Below are 13956 nucleotides of genomic sequence, written 5' to 3' on the forward strand. Positions count from 1 at the left end.
TAGCTCGTTTGTTGGAGGCTGAATTATTAGTAGAAAATCTTCATTCCCTTAAAAGTCTAGTTCACAGTAGCCATGTGGAACCTTGTCCTGAAGGCCCGTGGCTTCTTCTCAGGTTTTATCTTCTGACCTCTCACTCACTTTCTGTGGTTTACTTTATTTTTTTTTTCTTTCCAGAGTTTTCAGCTGTAATTATCAGGTTGAGATAGGCTCTAGTGGGTATTGAGAAATAGCTCTTGGTATGTTACTGGGTCCTGGGAGGACGCAGACCCTTGCCATGCACTCGGACTGTAGTGCCTGGGTTCTGGCGGATGGCTTAGAGGCAGTCCATTGTACATGCAGACAATAAATCTAGAAACAGTCCATTGCACGTGGAGACAGTACACCTGGGACTGCCATTCTTTCTATTCCAAGAGCTTCCAGCCCTTTCAGTATTGGAGTAGGTGTAAGCTATGGCCTAAATGCTGTCTGCTCTTATAAAGGTAGGGCCTGGCTCCCGACCTTTTCAGTATGAGCAGAACTGGGGACAAACTTTTTAGGAAAAGAATATCAGAAGTGACAGGGAGAAACTTTGAAGCTGGGTTGGAGGATGCATTGCTGTAGTACCTAACACTGGGCTCTAGCTGAGAATAGTTTCCCGTGGCAGTGCTACACCCTACTCCCAGCTCCTGTGTAGCTATATGAGGTGCACTGAAACCAGACAGTGAAGTAAGTGGTTGGACAGTGAAGTAAGTGGTTAGTCAGTGCTGAAAAATGAATTTCTGCCTCTTGGAGTGGGAATTTGCAAGAAAGCAAGGGGAGGGTCTAAAAAGCTCCCTGTGGTAATGAATTGGAGACCTCAGTATGATCTCAGGTTCAGCTGAGTATGGGGTGCAGATGGTTACTTACAGAAATATGGATAGATTTGTGTACATACACAGCTTAAGTAATCATTGTGGTGATCAGACCCTGTTCAGTCGTCTCATCTCTTAGCATCAACTCATGTTAATCCAAGGGGCTCGTGAGTAATAAAGACATCCCTATTACTCAGAAAATTTCAGAAGTTAGTCTTCTTTCCAGGAGCCAGGGACAAAGGCTAGTCTTGTTATTTATATACAACAGACAAATGATAGAATAACAGACCAAGACATGAAAACAGGTGTCATACTTACACTCCAAAGCACAGCGGTTATGTGGCTGGACTCCTACATGGCCAACTGGTGGCTTGGAACACATGCCGGATATGTATGCATGCATGCCCAAGATCCTGGGAGGAGAATGGAGAAGAGATTGTGGTGTGGGCATTCCCCCTGGGAATGGCCCCCTTCTCACTGTCCCATTTCACTTTTCAGTGAGTGCATACATCCTGTGACAAAAACTTATTAAAAAATCACATAGAAAACATGAATGTAGACCTAAAACCGAATTTGAGATGAAAACTGCAATGTCTGCAATGACTATGTAGGGAATGGAAGGGACCAGCAGTTGGCATAATAGCCATGTCACTGGACTCCCGTGTAGTCGACCAAGGTTTGAGTCCCAGACCCGGTGACTTAAACTTACACCGGGCGTGTGTGCGTGACTGCCCAAGATTCCGAGAGGAGAATGGAGGAGAAGGGATTGCAGTGTGGCCATCCCCCCTACAGGGTGATTTCTCACTTTCTGTCTTTCTCTGTCTTTCTGGCGAGCGCACGCACCCTATAGCAATTAGGGCACATAGCCTTTAAACCAACTGCTAGTCCTGGAATATGAACATTTTAAGATTAAAAAAAAAAGAAACTGAAAGAATGCATCAGAATAGATTTGTTTCATAAGAAGTGTAAGGAAATACTTTCAGGCAGAAGAATCAAAATATCAGATGGAAATCTGCATTGATGTAAGGAACATACTTACATGACTGGACTCTCAAGGACAATGTAGAGCAGAAATGGTGACAACAACACCCTGGCCCGGCTTGTCTTCAGTGACAGTGTTCACTCTCTCACCAAATGGTATCCTATTGGTCATAGGGCTTTCTCTAAATACCTTTCATCAGTTTGAAGAAATTCCCTTCTATTCCTAGTTTGTTGAAATTGTCATAAGATTACTGGATTACGTTAAATTCATCCCAATCTATGAAAGATGACATTTTGTTTTCTAATCTTTTAATATAGTGAATGACATTGGCTCTCAGTAGATATATATTAAATGAACCAGTGCACCCATGGGGCCTGCAGCCTTTGCTAGGTGGCATTTATCTGCTTGTGTTATCCATCAAGACGCTCTACACCTTTAGTCCAGGGACCCGAAGCAGGCCTACTCCTTGCTGCTCAACAAAACAGAGAGAGGCACAATTGTTGAGGAAAGAAAAATGTATTACAAAATGTGGCCTCACTGGGAACACATGTAAGAATATTTTCACTTAGCTGATTTACACATGGTTTTATAGTGGAAGGGGAATGTTATGTGGCTTACAGCCATCTATAAAAAAAGCATGGAGGTGGGAACCAGCAGTTAGCGTAATGGCTATGTCGCTGGACTCCCATGTAGTTGACTGTGGTTCGAGTCCCAGACTCGGTGGCTTAAACTCATGCCGGGTGCGTGTGGGTGCATGTCCAAGATCCCGAGAGGAGAATGGAGAAGAAGGGATTGCAGTGTGGTCATCCCTCCTGGGGGGTGATTTCTCGCTTTCTGTCTGTCTGGCAAGTGCACATGCACTATGGCAAAAACCTCTCCAAAAAAAAAAAAAAAAGGCATGGAAAAGCATAGATCAGGTTAATTTTTAGTTGGGGCAAAATCAAATAGCTTTTCTTTGGGACAGGAGTTTCAGTCTCAGCTACAGTCAAAGACAGGTGTTTCAGCTTGTGGCTACAGCAGAGCATCCCTCATTATTCCAAGCTCCAGGTTGACTATTTGTACCTTTGGAGTACCTGTGAGACACCTTGAACAAAGACTATCAGGCTGAGAGAAAAAACAGTTTTTTAATTTAGCAGAAGGGAGCTTGTCTGGCTAACCAGGGCCTGGTTACACTTGGGCCCCACCAAGTCAGCCTCACTGTTGGCAGGATGGGGGACAGTAACCCAGTCCTCTGCACTTCCATTTTGGGCTTTTGCACAATCAACTGGAAGCCTCTAAATCAGTGCATGGCTGGGAGGCTCTCAGCTGTTTGCCTCACTCTGGGGGCAGGAGCAGCGTCCTCCCTCCCTTACAGGTCATTAAGTGTAGTTGGAGGTGAGTCCCATGATGATAGGATGGACCTGGAGGCTCTGTGGAGGACTGCTCATAAATCCACTCCTTTTCAGAGGTAGTCTTCAAGGGAGAGAATCGTGGAAGAGTCACCCAAGGGTAGTGAGGTGCTCTGCAAAACTTCCCCTGTGGGTCAGGCAGGCTGGAGAGGATCACCATGTCCTCTTTCTAGAATGTCTTGGACAGGTGAGTTACACTAGGAACCTCTGAGGATCCCTGAAAGAGGCCTGGGATGTGGGCTCTGTGGAGGACCCCTCATAACTCTACTGCTATTCCTCAAGAACAGTCAGCAGAAAGAAGAACCTTGGAAAAGGAGTCATCTGTGGGTGGCTAGAAACCCTATAGGGCTTCTCCTATGGATAAGGCAGGATGGAGAGGACCACCATGTTTACTTTACGGGTCATTTTGGTGCTCAGAGATTTGCGGACAGGCCTGGGCCCAGGAGGCACTTGCTCTAGCCCTAGAGGCTCAAAGGCTTCATATGGAACGCCTCCTGGTGGTGCTGAAGGGAAACAGATTGGGTTAGCTTCTTCATGCAGCCCATTTGGTTGGCAGGCTGGGCCCAACAGAATTGGATCGCTGCATGGCCCCCTGGCCTGATACTGGGAACTGACTTCTAGGCTGTGGGTCCCCGAGAGAAGGGTGTGAGTAGCCAGGGAGCCATCTGGGCACCTCACGCTGTTCCTGGAATGACCCCACACGGGCCAGGCTGTCTCTGAGCTCCCTGCCTCAGTTGCTCATCTTGGGGACTACCTGACCTTGACTCAGGGCCACAGTGCTCTTAATAGTTCCCTGACCTACCGGCTACCTAACATGGGAGTGACAAGATGGAATGTATGTGTCCCTCCAAAATTTGTATGTCTGAACTGGAAGTCTAAGGCGATACTATAATAATGGGAGTCTTTTGGGATGAGATTCAGCCCTGTGGTGCTGCTAATTCATGAATGAATTAGTTAATAATGAATGAATTAGCTCTCTGATGAGAAACACGGAGGCCTCCCTGCCTTTTTTGTCCTTCCACCTTCTCCGAAATGAGGACACGGGGGAGGCACCATCTCAGAGCCGAGTTGTGGCCATCAGTAATTCCCACACCTACCTCTGCCTTGATCTTGGACTTCTGGCTTCTCGGACTGTGCGAAATCCATTCCTGTGCTTTGCGATTACCCAACCTCAGGAATCTGGTAATTGCAGCAGAAAGGGACCCACATGGGCCTCTTTCCAGAGAGGCCCCAGTCTCTGCTCCTCTAGGACACCCACTCCAGGCCAGGACCAGGCCACTCATATTCAGTGAGCTCCGTCTGCCTCTGCACCTGCGGGATCCCCCTCTGCCCTCTGTCTCATCACGTAGGCACCGATAGGATTCTCTCCATCCCCTGACGCTGGGAATTTTGTCCCGCAGGTCTCAGGAATGAGGGGCCCCTAAAGCTCTCCAAGGGTCTATGGCTGTTCCATGAAAGGAACCTGGACAGATTGGGCTGGCAGCCACTATGCCTATCAGGGGTCTCTTGGAGGGCAGGAGTGAGAAGCTGGGGGAGGAGGACCTCTGCGGAGTCATTTACTGCCCCCACCCTCCCCTGATCCTCGGCTCCTGAGCACAGTCCATATGGTCCAGTGCAGCTGGGAACACGCTTGGTGTCCTTTGAGTGTCCAAGGGGGCAGTGGCTGACTGGCCTGGTGGAGGGTCAGCTGGGAGGCACAGCCCTGGGCAAAGACAGGGTCTCCTCTCAAGATGTGCGCCTGGTTCTGTGTCCTCAGGCCTAGGGCTATCACTCCCCCTCAGGGCTGCACCCATCAAGGACAGTCTGAGTCCAGCCTCCAGAGCCCAAAATGCAGGACTGAGGTCCAGACTCTGGTCTCCTGTACCGACTGCAGAGATACCCCCACTCAAGGCTGAGAAGGAGCCAGGGGGTTGATGGGTGTACCCCAAGGTATGTTTAGTAAACCAGCCTTTCAGGTCCTTCCCTGAGGTCTAGTCCAAGTCTGGTTTTCAGAACCTTCTCAAGGCAGAAGAGGGGGGACAATGTTGGGGTTGCCATGGGCAGGCCCCACTATTCACTATGCACAGGGTAGGTGAGGAAGGGGCTGTGTGCTTCCGCCCACTTCAAAGAGCCCAACCACTTGTTATTTTTTGCAGGTCATGGAGGCCTGGAGGTGCCTCAGTATCTTCATCTTCCAAGGCCAGACATGGAGCAGCAAGTCTTGGAGGAACTCCCTCAAGCCATTCAGGGTTAACTTCAGGAGGTGTTCTACAGGTGAGTGGGATCAGGTCAAGAGGGGCCCCCTGGGAAGGATCTGCTCCCACACCAGTCCCATCCCTAGCAACTTGTGTTGGGTAGCAGTTGGGGCTGTCATGACCGCCCCCAGTTAGGCAGTGGGGTAGGGGCCACAGCCCCAGAGAGACCCAGGCAGAGGAACAGGGAAGGAGGGTGGGCCCAGATGGGAGGGCCATGGGAGCCAAGTCAGAGCTGAGCTGCAGGTGCAGTTAGGGAGGGATTTTGGTAGTCTCGGGATCAGCAGTCAGTTTGGGTGGGGCAGTAAGGAGGGGATACACTGCATTTTGGGCTTCATCTGGCTTTGGGCATAGCAGGCAGCTGGGAGATGGACCAGCAGGGATGTAAAGTACCTGGTCAAGGACAGGCCCAAAGACTTTGTCTGCAGGACACAAAGCATGGACACAGGGAGGTTGTAGTGCCCCTTGCTGATGGGGAGATGAGACGTGGGAAGTCTCCAGCCAGCCCTGGCTCTGTGGGACCTTCCACAGGGAGTTTGTCCTGGTCACTCACTCAGCAGCCTGTTGGGAACAGAAGGTGCACCCACCCAGTCAGTGTGGCCATCGCCGGCCACAGCCAGCCACCCACCATGCGTGGAATGCTTGTTATTTGTCATTAACTGTACTGGCACCCAGAAGGCATCTTCCTCCTCCAAATACATGAGTGGAACAGCTGTGATTGGTTAATGCCTGGGCAGTATCCCACCTCCTGTAAGAGCCAAAGTTACTGGGCAAGGACAGCTTCTGGGAGGGCTGACCTCACCTATGAGGACTGTCCACACCCAGGAAGGCTCTCACCTGACCTGGAAAAACTCTCTCCTCACTTGTCAGGGTTCTGAACTCCCCTGGAAAAACTCTAACATCACCTGGCAGGGCTGACCTCACCTGCTCATGACTCCAGGGTGATGGAGAGTGTAGACCTGGTGCCCCTGCTACGCCCTGGGCATCAGAACCTCAGGGAGTCAGTGTGCATCTCAGTCCTCAGTGAGCTCCTAGAGTCACTCCTGCTGGGCCCAAGGCCATAAGGACTCTGAAGAGGACTGGCCAACGCAAGGAGGGACTTGGAGTCCATCTACCCTGAAATGTGAGGCCAGGGAGAGCCACAGAGCCAGGCTAGGTGTCACCGACCTGTGGTTTGCAGGAACTGTACTTGGGTCCCATTCTTTGGAGATTAAAGAAACAGTGAGCCCATTAGTGAGACACGGCAAGGCCATGGGGTCCCTGACTGCCCCACACCCAGGCAATTGGGAGGGTGTTCAGCTGCTAGGCCCAGGAGCACAGCTGGGCTGAAAGCCCACCATGGGCACCCGCTGAGTCAGGTCAACTGCTTTCTCTCAAGGGAATAGTCTGAGGGGGTGGAGCCACCCGGGCCCCCTGCAGTCTTCCACAGTGGAAGTCAGGGTTATGAACTCTTCTGTGGATCCCCAGGATCCACAGTCAAGTGTGAGGCTCTCGGCTGTTTCTACTGGACACTTCACTCTCTGGGAATGTCTGTGCTCAGATGAGCTTCCTGTAGCAGTGCCCAGACCAGACTCAGGTCTGGGGCCATCCCAAGAGAGTGGCTCATTTCTTGCTCTAGACGTGCTAAGTCAGATCCAGAAAGATCAATGTTCTGGGCCGCCATCCCTTTCATTCTTGGCATAGATCTCTGTGACATGGGAGCCCTCGCCTGACCACTCCTGGAATAGGACCTGGGGATATTGCCTCAGGGTACTTACAGTGTCATAGGCAGAAGATGCCATGGGGATGTGGAACAAGGCCTGATGCCTAGAAATAGAGAAAACTGGGTTTTCTTCGTGTCATGCTCATGCTGTTAGAGCTTGTGTCTAAAAAAACCCTTACAGGAGCCAGCAGGTAGTTTAGTGGTTAAGGTGCTGGACTCCCACACCAGGTCCGAGTGCTCTCTATCCTGGTGGCTTAAAACTCATGCTGGCCATGTATGTATGTGCGCCCAAAATCTTGAGAGGAGAATGGAGGAGAAGGGATGGCCATCCCCCAGGGGATTATTTACTCTCCCTCTCTCTCTCTCTGTGTCTCTCTCTGTCTCTGGTGAGTGCAACATGCACCCTACAACAAAAAATCTCTCTTAAAAAAATTCTGACAGGGAAACAGAGACCCACTTCACTATTATCTGCAAGAGAGGTCAGATCTTTGGGATCCTCAAACGTCTTTCAAGTATTTTGTAAATTCTACATGCAAGGAAATCAAAATATCTCATGCATACAATTGATTACATTTCTATTTTTATTCCAGTGGATTTTCCTTAGCTTGCATCTAGGAATGTTTCATCTTAGGGAGGCACGGTCCAACGGGTCAGAGCCACTGTGTCGAGTCTCCTGTGCACCACTCCAGCCCCAAAAGGAGCAGCTGGTTTGTCTTCAAGTCCTCCGTGTGCTCCCTCTGTAGCCAACCTCTTCCCATTGCTTTAGCCCTGCCAACTACAGTCAGGCCTTTTCTGGAATGTCCTATGAATGGAATCAGAGTGTTTTGTAGGCCTGGCTTTCTTCACTTGGCAAAATATGTTTAATGTTCTGTGTGAATTGAAGCCTTGTTCTTATCCTCAGATTCTGTTTAATGGATAAAATGCAGATTGTTTATATCCATTCCACTGTAAAAGATCGTCTAGGTTTCATGATGATGAATAAAGCAGCAAATCTTGTATGTCAATTTATGTGAACTTAAGTTTTCAATTTTTTTGGGTAAACAGCTCTGTACAATTTTGGATCATATGGTAGGTGTATGTTTGCTTTTGTAACAAGCTACCAAGTTACCAAGTTTCTATGCTATTTTGCATCCAAACAATCAAAGAACGAGAATTCCTATTGTTCCACATCCTTGACAGCACTTGCTATTGTCAGTGTTTTGGATTTGAGCCATTCTAATCAGTGTGCAGGGTTATGTTATATTTTATTTCATATTAAATGTTTTTGCATGTTTAATTGCCACATATAAACATACTCTTCTTTGATTACGTTTGTTTTCAGATTTTGTGCCAATTTTGGGGTCATTGTTTCCTTCTTAGTGAATGTTAAGAGTATTTTTATATATCCTGGATATAAATCCTTTATTAGATTCATGATTTGCACATATTATCTTTCTTTTTATTCCATTCACAGTGTCTGTAAAGTGAAAGGTTTTAATTTAAATAAATTTTGTTTCAGAGTACAATAGTTTATTGTTGGTATGTGGAAATACAGTGAACTCTTTTGTATTGACCTCATATCCTGCACCTCGCTGTACTATCTTACTGCTTCCTGACTTAGTGTTTTGTTTTGGGTCAATTCTTTTGGTTTTTCATATAGACAATGATGGTATCTGTAAATCAAAACAGTTTTATTCTTCCCTTCTCAACTATATGCCTTTTATTTATTTTCTTTTTTTACTGCGCTAGTTAGGACTTCCCATGTAGTATTGAATACAAGTTGTAAGAAGGAACATTTCTGTTTTGCTCTAGATCCTGGGGACAAAGCATTCCATTTCTTACCACTAAGTAGCTGTTGTATTACCACAGAAACCTTTTATGAGGTTAAGAATGTTTCCTTTTAGACCTAGTTCACTGAGGGTGTTTATCATGGATGGAGGCTGACTTGAGAAGAACGCTTGTTCTGTATCTGGTGATATCTGCATTTTTCTATTGTTCTGTTGATGCACTTTTGCAAGAACCACTCTTGCATTTCTGGATCACTCTTCCCCACCTTGGTCTCTATTCCAGAACTTCTGTTGTCTGATTAATAATACTAAATATTTATTATTCAAGCCATTTTGTTCCTTTGTGCCCAGCACTAGCCAGAAACTGCGATGGGGTTTCAAGGCCACCACAACCTCCATGTTGGTCAATGCAATGGTGATTTTTTATCCTCTCTATTATTGACAAACCTACAGCTTAGGTGTCACCTTTTTTTTTTTTTTGAGAGGTTTTCGCTATAGGGCACGTGCGCTCACCAGAGACAGAGAGAGACAGAGAGACAGAAAGCGAGAAATCACCCCCCAGGGGGGATGGCCACACCACAATCCCTTCTCCTCCATTCTCCTCTTGGGATTTTGGGCCCACACGCACACGCGCCCGGCATGAGTTTTAAGCCACCGGGTCTGGGACGCGAACCGCAGTCGACTACGTGGGAGTCCAGCGACATAGCCATTACACTAACTGCTGGTCTCAGTGTCACCTTTTCATCAGCTTCTACGACCTTAACCTATTTTAGGTTCCTGGTTATCTAACGGTGCAAACTAGATACTCCTCATCCTGTGAAAAAGCTAGAGGTTTAAGATGGAGTCAGAAAACTAGGACCAACTGTGCCCCATGTGTCTGTAAGATGGAATGAAGCCACACCCATTCCATTCATTCAAAAACTGAATATGGCTGCTTTTGGGGACACAGCAGATTAAGTGGTCCCACTTGTAACTATGTGGTACTCAGTCCAAATTATTTACTATTGTTATCTGGCCCTTGTTGGGACCATTGGCCAACCCTAGTGTGGAACATCACTGATTTCGCTTGTGAATCTGAAGACTGGGAAGGGCATGGCAGCTGGAGTGGCTCTCAGGCTGAAATCCCATGAAGGTACCTCACTCACATGTGAGACTCTCCAAGCCACTGGGCCCTGTGCTCCGTTGTCCTTGGTCTTTGCAGCAGGTTGGCTGAAGGTTGCTGGACATTGTTGTAGTGTCTCCGGGTGCTACGAGTGAAAATGCCATTTGGAGGCTGAGTCACCTCTGCACCAGCTCAGGGGTCACAACATCATAGCCACATACACAAAGGGCTGATGCTGGTTAGAGTCCCATCCAGAGTGGAGAAATGGGGGCACAAATTCCCCTTTTTTTTAGTTTTTTAAATTTTTTTGCTATAGGGCACATGCGCTCGCCAAAAGGAAAGAGAGAGACAGAAAGCGAGAAATCACCCCCCAGGGGGGATGGCCATGCCACTATCCCTTCTCCATTCTCCTCTCGGGATCCTGGGCACACATGCACATGCGCCTGGTGTGAATTTAAGGCACTGGGTCCAGGACTTGAACTGCAGTCAACTACATAGCAGTCAAACGACACAGTCATTATGCCATCTGCTGGTCCCAACACAAATTCCCTCTTGATGGAGGAGAGTTGGCGTCTTATGCAGGAGAAATGAGAGGTGGTACATTCATGGAGGCACAGGGGTATTCTTTGGGAGGATCCTGCCCTACCACCAGGCTCCTCCTCTGTATAGACCTGGCCAGGGCCTGTCTTCTTGGCCATCTCTTCTATCTGAGAGTACCTCTCTAAGGTAGGGTCTTTGAGGAGCTTCCAGCTGTACCTCTAGTCACACAACAACACTGCATTCTTGATATAGTTGGAAATGCTCCTCCCACTGGCTACCTGTGTTTATCCAAATCTGTCTACAGACCAGGGACTCCTGCCCTCCTGTGGAGGCTCCTCCAACAGCCCGTGGTTTCTCCTACTCCCAGGTACTTGGTAGAAACTTGGACTTCTTATAGGAACCAATGGTTCACAGTGTCAGGCATTTGGGGAGTGTAAATTCAGACTGGATGAGGAACTGTCATGAATATTATTGGTGAGATGATGGTATCGTGGTTGTGTATGAAATAAGAATTAAAATTCCTAAAGATACAGATACTGAGAGACCAGCTGTCTCAGATTCACTTGAAACATTTGGTGCTGAGTTCACTCATGGGTGAGTGAGGCTGGAGGAAGACTAGACAGGCATGATTACTGTGGACCCGGGCATGGAAACTGAGGTCTGTCTTACTAACTTCTTTATCTTTTTAAAATGATTTTTTTTTAACTTATCATAGTTTATTTTCAAGGACTGTGGTATACTTCACGTAGAGGATACGAATCTTACAACAGCATACTTGTATTTTTCCTTCCCAATCTGTGTGATTGTTTTGTTATACATTTTACTTCTGTGTATGTTGCAAACCCATACTACATTATAATTTTCACCTGCAAAGTGAAAATGCAGAAATACACAAACACAACGAAACTGGGTATCTTTTTGATGTTTCTACTATCATTCCTTCAGAATATGTCCTGGTCGCCTGAGCCGCCTTGGCTACGCCCACCTCTGGCCACACCCTGGCCCCGCCCTCCCAGGGCCCCCTCCCTCCCAACGACTTTCTGCCTGCCTCACCGCCCTCCCCAGGAACGTTAGGTCTCAGCTTGCACGTTAACTCCCCAGAGCGCCTCATCATAACGCCCTTCCAGTAGTTTCCAGCTCCCGGTCCATGAGGCTTTCGAGAGCCTCTTCATCGTGCAGCACTACTCTGCTCGCTGCTGTCTGAACCTCGGGAGATCCCTGGGTCTGTCCCACCTGCCCTCTGCACCCAGGGCTTGGTGCCAGGGTGTTCGGTACCCGTTGTGGTTCCTCCTTGCGCTGGGAGAGTCGTGTCTGGTGTCACTCCTGACTACCAGACCCTCAGTCCCTCCTAGGACCCCACTTCTCTCTCTTGATCGCAACCAAGTTTCTCCCTGGACGCTTGCATCCCGTAGACCCAGAGGCCTTGCTCTAGCGCGGTTCCTGGAAGTGCAGCTCCGGTTCTGGTCGACCTGCTCTATTTCTCCTGAGAACATCTTCCTGTGTTGCTTCATTTTCTATAGGCCACGGTCAAGGAGGAGCCTGGTTAAATCCCAAAGAAGATTCACTGTCACAAACAGCACTTTATTATTTTTTTAAAAGAGTTTTGTTGTTGGGAGAGATTTTTGCTATAGGGAACATATGCTCACTGAAGAGAGAGAGAGAGAGAGACTTTCTGAGAGAGGAGAGAGAGAGAAAGTGAGAAATAACACCCCTGGAGGGATGGCCACACCACTATCCCCTTCTCCTCCATTCTGCTCCTGGGATTTTGGGCATGCACGCACACACACCCAGTCTGAGTTTCAAACTTTTGAGTCGGAGTGAATCCTGGTAGGCCATGTGAGAGTCTACCTGCTGGCCCCACAAACAGCACTTCTAATAATGAAGTCAGCCCTTCTAGCTGGAAAGTGATTTTTTTTTCCTCATAAAGCTCAATGTCTTCCTTCTAAACCCAGAGGGTGTCCCTGGTGCCTAGGTCACCGGAGGCCCCACATGACCTGTGTGCCCAGCAATCCTGAAGCTGATCAGGCCCGTGGGGACACCTAAGGCCCCGGAGCCTGCCCAGTCCACCCCAGTAAATAAATACAGGCTAAGACACCCCAACTCAGGCCTCCTTCTCCTCTCCCCAAGACCAAGGTCCTGCTATGACATAAAGCAGCCACACCTCTACCTAGTCCTCACCCTCTCCTCTTGCCGGAGTGGCCTGTCAGTATCTCCCTGGGTTTTCAGCCTTAACCTCTTCACATCCTACTGCAGTGAGCTCACCTGTCCTCTCCACACCTGCAGGGGATCCCCTTGCAGACCTGAATATACATCTATGGGAAAGAGGAGCACGCTGGAGAGACAGGCCCTGGGGGAGCTGCCCTGGGGAGAAGATCACCTGAAGCATGATAAAGATGGAAGCCTTTGACACTGTGGTTTCTAGACAGGGGTCGGGTCTCCTGAAAACTGGGCCCCATCTCTGTAGTTAATGGGTAGACAGACTCAGGGATGGGTACTCTGATACTGATGTATTCCTCTGATTCCTCCCTTGGGAGCCACCCAGGGGCTCCCTTTCCCTGGAACGAAGAGAACCCAAGCCGTGTGTCAGATTATCTCTCAGCAAAGTGATCCTTGAGTGTCAGGAAGCTGGGGACCGAGGCAGGCTGTCCTTCAGGGTCAGGACACAGGGTGCTATCTGCTGCTGAGATAGGGGACTCTCTCCGTCACTGTGCATAACATTTCAGGCAGATTTCTGACTGCTTTTCCTATTCTAAGATTCTTTCCAAGAGACCTAGGCGAGTCATGTCTGTGAACATTAATCCTGCTACAACAGACCACTTTGACCCAGTGATTGTGGGATGGTCCTCGCATCCTGTCCCTGGTACAACATTGTGTAACGACTTCTTACCTGTTAATTTCATTCTTGTTCTGTTGACTCAGTCTTTTGGAGACAAAAGCTTATTCTTTTAACCAATTAATAATCTAGGAATTTCTAATCCTACCTGTAATCTGTAAGTCCCTATTTCTGATTGTTCTGCCTTTTTGGGCCTGGCCAATGTGAAAAGGACCCATACGTTGATTTATAACCTCGCTTGTTTCTTCTGCTCTCAGAATAGAATAAAAGAGCCACTGTATCTAAGCACCCTGAAACACGTTTTATGGGCTACCAGAGATTATGTTTCCAGGCCTTGGTCACTCACATTCATGCTTAGAATGAATTGTTTGTAATTATTTCTAGGGAGCTCAGTTATTTCTGTTGACAAAGTAGTCATGAAGGGATCCCACGCTCTCCACTCTATCCTTCCTGCTGGGGTCATATTTTGGCCAGTTTTTGATCATCTTTAGCCATTTTTGGCATCTGGCATTCTCCTGATGGTTCTTCTGGGAGAAGAGAAATAAGTGGGTTGGCCTAATTGCCAGCCTCTCCCTAGTGTGG

The 13956-nt window shown here is 48.1% G+C and overlaps 1 long non-coding RNA gene across 1 annotated transcript; it reads right to left on the reverse strand.

Moving 5' to 3' along the window:
• Window positions 1–1899: 1899 nt before the first annotated feature.
• On the reverse strand, window positions 1900–11532 carry LOC102476219 (uncharacterized). The gene is made up of 5 exons (XR_001369779.1): window positions 11408–11532; window positions 10045–10146; window positions 5825–5992; window positions 4298–4379; window positions 1900–1972 (listed from the first exon to the last, which is right to left on the reverse strand). It is a non-coding gene; the product is annotated as an uncharacterized LOC102476219 (long non-coding RNA).
• Between the last annotated feature and the right edge of the window lie 2424 nt (window positions 11533–13956).

This window comes from Tupaia chinensis, unplaced genomic scaffold (genome assembly GCF_000334495.1).
Source record: "Tupaia chinensis unplaced genomic scaffold, TupChi_1.0 Scaffold146604_1, whole genome shotgun sequence".
NCBI classification, from domain to species: Eukaryota; Metazoa; Chordata; class Mammalia; order Scandentia; family Tupaiidae; genus Tupaia; species Tupaia belangeri.